The sequence below is a fragment of the Anopheles merus genome, unplaced genomic scaffold (genome assembly GCF_017562075.2).
Source record: "Anopheles merus strain MAF unplaced genomic scaffold, AmerM5.1 LNR4000055, whole genome shotgun sequence".
NCBI classification, from domain to species: domain Eukaryota; kingdom Metazoa; phylum Arthropoda; class Insecta; order Diptera; family Culicidae; genus Anopheles; species Anopheles merus.
The window spans coordinates 77,501-83,684 of record NW_024427635.1 but is presented as its reverse complement, the minus strand read 5'-3'; positions in this window follow the sequence as shown (position 1 = coordinate 83,684).

Sequence of the window (6,184 nt, the reverse complement as noted above, 5' to 3'; positions counted from 1 at the left end):
TGACATTAAATTAAATAATTTGACACTTGCAATTGATTAATTAATTATACTCAACATTTAAATTAAATAAACTCACTTTTACTCAAGGGTTCTTAAATACTTTCATTAAATACTTTACTACTTTTATCTGCCGGCCCGATCCCACAAGAACGATTTAATAAACAATAACAAAAGATTAAAAAATCAATTAATACTTTTAAAGCCATACTCCATAAATAATTCTTATATTAGTTGACTCAATATTTTAATTATCCATGCAGACCTCATATTCAATTTAAACTAAATCCTATTTTATTATTGCTTTGCTTATCATTATATTCATTCAAAGTAGAACTGAATATTTAAATTTAAAGTATCCATCCTAACAAAATTTCAAAACTCTCGTAAAGCTAACAAAATAATCTCCAATAACGGAGCATAGAGCAAGGTGACCGGAAACCCATTTTACCTGTAACCCGTAGCATAGCCAAAATAGAACGGGGGAAAATTCCCATTTTACCTGTAACGTTGAAGCACACACGTCTCCTCACGTAGTTTGTCACTTTTAAGCATTCCTAAATTTCATTCATTTCATTCATTTCATTCAAATCTCAAAATTTTGAAATAACTAAAATTCTGAAGAATTATATTTAATACACCAAGCCTTCCGCGATAATAATAATATTTACACTAGTTCAGTTACTTTCCGTTGGCAATTTTATTTCAATTAAATCATTTAAATATTATTTTATTCTTTATAAATATATAAACAAATATATATTATTTAAACAAGTCATTCAATTAATAATATATTGACATCGCCTTCAGCGCAATAATACACAAATATATATTCTTGCTTTTAATTTCATTGCTTCATCATTTTTAAGCATAATTTCCATTACAAGCCATTTAAATCATTTCCCTTCACACCCAATATTAATTCCACTTGACATTAGTTTCAATCTAAATTCATTTCCAAATAGAAATTTATTTAATCACGTAGTTATTATTTTCATCCCGGTCCTCTGCATGTTTATTAAAAAATAAATTAGTTTTTCGATTTGAATAGTTTTTAAATTAATTAAATAGATTTATTTACATTATCAAATTAACAGCTGACCACTTGACATCAAACGTTGACACATTATCAAATTGACAGCTCAATATTTCTGACAATTGACGTCGCTTCGACATTTAAATTGGTTGACAGTTATTACTTAAATTAATTAACAGTCGTAACGGAAAAATTTAATAATATTCAAACATTTAATTTAAATTTAACTCACTTTTGCTTAAAAATTCTAAATTATTAAATTAAAATAATTCATATAAATAAATTTTTTGCTGGCATCCTTAATAATTAACATATTTACATTATTAATATCCAAAATCACTTGATTGACAAAAGAAATTTTTAAATTAAACTCCTAATTTTTTTGAATAATCATCATAACAGTTGAAATATTTCTTTTAAATATCCACATAGAAATTATATTCGATTTAAATTAATTATTATTAATTCCTTGCCGATTTCTAACATCTTCATATTTAATTAAACCGTTTGGTTAGATTTATATCAGCACTCTTGACATAAAACGTCATTTTCATTTGACAATAAACAATTCTGACATCTTTTTTACACCTGACATTGACATTAAATAGACTGACAGCTTTTTAAATAAAACAATCTTAATTTTCAATTTATTAAGCTTGATACCTTATAAAATAATTATCGGAATTCCTTCCCCCCTTCTTACCACTCAAAAAAAAAAAGAGCCCCCTTCACTTTTATTTAACTTAAATCCAATCGAAATTACCTTATACACTCTCTCAATGTATTCTTTGACATTTAAATAATTGATGCTATTCATTTATGACTAATCTTGCTAAATTAAACTAACTCAATTTAAATTTCCTTGTTTGTTACAATATTATAATTTTTAAAATAGCTTCTGTTTAATTTAATAACAAACGTGACATTAAATTTTCGACCTTTGACAATTGACCCTAGACAATTGACAACCAATAATAATTTGTTCAATTGACACTTAATCAGGCCTGACAAATTAATTAATTACGTGACTGACATTTACATTAAACGTTCAATAACACCGACAAAAAAAAAACTATTGACAGTTTATATACAGCGCGAAATCTATTGACATCTCGCGTCAAAACACGACAATTATTTTAATTTTCCTTCTTAATTATCATAAATTAACATTAAAATCCCTCCTGAATCGACACTCCGTAGTTACATCATCCCAAAGTATCCTAAATTATTCAATCAATTAATTAAAATTTTGCCAGTCCCTTTAGAAAATCAGTAGACAGTCATAAATAACTCCATAGAAATTAACCATAGAAATTAACGGTAGAAAAATGGTGATGAATACACGCTCCACTTTACTTCGTAGAAATAGTCCCTCAAAGGCAGGAACCAGTAGATATTCCACCCGCCGTAGCTCACTGGGAACGATGTCCCCGTCTAAGGCTTCGGCCACCAGCTTTGGTAGACGGGCATCAACAAACCAGCTGATAGCCCCCAAGGCGATGGCACCTGCCCTACGAAGAGCTTCTTCGGTAGAGGTGGAGGGGAAAGCAAAAAGGGTATCTGTTCTCCCGCAGATCGCGGAAGACAGCCAAGGGGAGGGTTCCAAGGCAGGGCAAACATATGACAGGAAATTTTTCGCAACTGCATATCCAGCAGATTCCAATCCCATGGGCCCATTGCAGAAAGCAAAACATGAGCTCATGCTGTTTATCAGGGACACCGTGAAGCACAGGGCTATTTTAGCAAAAACGCCTCAATTCTCCGATTGGGAACAGCGTATAGGCTCAGTATTGGCCCTGTTGCACAACCTTCCAGCATTTTGGCTAGGGGAGGCCGGGTCAGGAATTGATGTGGGAACGGGAACAGAGGATCTTGTGGTGGAGGATCCGGTTGTGGAGCAAGACTTAGGGCCTTTGGCAGGCCCTAATCAGGATCAGCAACCGGGTTCCATTCCCTTGAATGAGTCGGACGTCACCAAATTCTTCACTGTTTTTGGGGGAATCATGCGGGAGATGTATGACATAATAGTTAGGGAAAACGAGGCCAAGACAGCAGGAAATAAGGAACAGGGACAACAGTTGGCGGGTCAAGGAGGAAAAATAGCAAGAAAAAGGGAAAGGGTGGGAAGGGGGAAAATAGTAAGGTTGTTGCGGCAGAGGAACCGTTGGCAGGGGAAATTTTTTCAAGTGACCAGGGATCTGGACCACAAGGGGGGCAAGAGGGGGCGCAAGAATGGCGGACGGTAAAGGGAAAGACTGCCGTGCGCCGGGAGAGGAGGAAGAGGAAGAAGCAGCGTGAAGCTGAGCAAGCAGCCAGCCTCGCCGCAAATACCCAACCTTCTGCTTCCCAACCCAAGCAAAAGCCGGCACCTGCCTTTAATCCCAGGGCTGGCAGAATGCCAAATGCCATTGAACTTGAATCAATTGGGGGATTCAAGTACGCGGACATGATGCCAATCCTTAGGGAAACGGTGAAAAAGGAGGATGTGCAGAGAATCCGCACAAACTTCAAGGGTCATCTACTCCTGGAATTAGCACCATTGTCGCACCAGGAAACGATGACCCTTTGGAGAGAGGTGTCCAAAGCTCTTGACGGCAAAGCCAAATGCCGACCGCGGACACCCTCAGTGCGGGTGAACTGCACCAACATTCCGCCTGGCACTTCATCCGAAGAAATTTCTTCGGAAATGAGTGCCGCGTTGGGCGTTGAAATTTTCAGCGACCAAATCACGACCGTAAAAACGCATTACGGTACGTTGGTCGCATTTTTCGATTGCCCAGCAATAGCGGTCACCGACCAGGCCCTTGCGAGGCAGTACACGGTTGGTTTCAGCAAATGCTGCAGGCTTCGGCTATTGGAACGCCGGCGGCAATGCTACCGGTGCTACGAATACGGGCATACTGCTGCCCGCTGCCGTGGCAAGGACCGTAGTAGCAAATGCCACCGTTGCGCAGAAGATAAGCACGAGGGACCGTGCACTAGGGAGCGGAAGTGCTTGGGATGCCAGGGCCCGGATGCAATCGGGCACTCGCTGGGCCAGCGCAGTTGCCGCTACTTTGGAAAGGTAACCCCACAGCCCAGTCATGATTAGAGTGTTCCAACAGAACCTCAATCATGACCAAATGGCACAAGACTTGCTTTTGCAAAGTGCTCGTGCCGAGGGTTGTGATATTTTGATTCTCTCGGACCCCTATTGGGTGCCGAGTAATAACAGCAATTGGGTTACCGATACCACTGGCCGGGTTGCAGTGGTATCAGTTGGGGATTATCCTTTTCAGCGCATCATTGACAACCAACGCGAGGACTTCGTTGTGGTCGAGATGCGGGGAATTGTTTTCTGCTCCGTTTACCTACCACCCGTGGGTTCCGATTTGACTGTCGAGGAGTACAAACGCAAATGGACCGAAATTGTGTCTGTACTCCCACGGAATCGGGACACCGTGATCGGGGGTGACGTAAACGCCTGGTCAGGTGCATGGGGGATGGAGCGGAGGCCAAACGATGGGGAAAGGGTATCTAGGGGGGGAGTTGTGATGGACGCGGCGGCCGCCTTGGGATTGGTTCTCCTAAACCAGGGCAACCAGAGCACTTGGATGGGGGGAAATGGCCGCAACTCCATAGTGGACGTGTCGTTTTGCAGCCCTTCTTTGGTAGGGGAAAATAATTGGCGCGTTTGTGACGAAACCCCAAGTGACCACAATACTATTAAGTTTGTGGTCGGCAGGGTTCCGAGACAGCGTGCCAATAACGTGGGACACTCAGCAGTGAATGGGGGAAGGTGGTCCACAAGATTCTTCGACAAGGATTTGTTCGTTGAAATCTTGAGGGACCAGGACATTTTTGGGCATGTTGCTACGGCAGAGGAGCTGACCCAGGCCATTACGGTGGCTTGTGACGGCACCATGCCTAGACAACCCCCAAGGCGACAGGGCCGGCGTCCAGTTTATTGGTGGACGTCCGAGATTGATCGGTTGCGCAGCCATTTTCATGGAATGAAACGGCGGTTCAACCGGGCCCGGACCGAGGAGCAGCGCGAGGAAAGGCGTCAAATGAAGTCGGACGCACGCGCTGCCCTGGAACGGGCCGTCAAGCTCAGCAAGGACCAACACAAGCAGGATCTGCCGGAACAATTGGAACCGCACGGCTTTGGCCCTGCGTACCAAATCCGCAAGCAGCAGTGGGAAGGAGCTCGGGTTCCGATGGAACGGGATGCTAATAAGCTCCAGTTCATCGTGAATGAGCTCTTTCCCGAGCGTCCCCCGATGGAGTGGCCCGAGACGGAAGTAGGTGGGGATCCGATGGATCCGGTCTCGGAGGAGGAGTTGGCGGAAGAGTTGAAGGAGATTGCCCGCTCACTCAACCCCAAGAAAGCTCCAGGGGACGACAATATTCCGAACATGGCTGCAGCTGCGGCAATTATGGCTTTTCCTGCCGTTTTTGCCAAAAGCTATAAGCAGCTACTGGAGGCAGGCACTTTCCCCGACGCATGGAAGCGGCAGCAACTGGTGCTGCTTACCAAGTCGGGGAAACCACCTGGGGAGCCCTCGTCATACCGGCCCATTTGCTTGCTGAGTGTGTTGGGGAAAATTTTGGAGCGGTTGATTCAGCGGAGGCTGACAACCCACCTGGAGTCCACTGGGGGACTTTCGGATGCCCAATACGGTTTCCGTAAAGGGCGTTCGACCGTGGATGCCATCACTCGGGTGATGGATAACGGGAAAGTCGCTCTTGATAAAAAGCGAAAGGGGGATCGCCTCTGTGCGGTGGTAACGGTGGACGTCCGGAATGCCTTCAACTCGGCAAACTGGACAGCGATCGGCCAAGCTCTGCAGCGTAAAAACACTCCGCCTTATTTGCAGGCGTTGCTGCGGAACTATTTTATTGGCCGAACGCTCCACTACGATACGGATGAAGGAGTAGTGTCGAGGACTGTATCTGCTGGCGTTCCTCAGGGTTCGGTTCTAGGACCAACACTGTGGAACGTCATGTATGACGACCTACTCCGCTTGCCGCTCGAAGGACTACGAGCGGACATCATCGGGTTTGCTGACGACGTGGCCTTCACATTTTTGGGAAGGACCACGGAACAGGTCAGCGCGTTAGCAACGGCTAACCTGGAGAGGATCGAGCGGTGGTTGCAAGGAGTCGGTT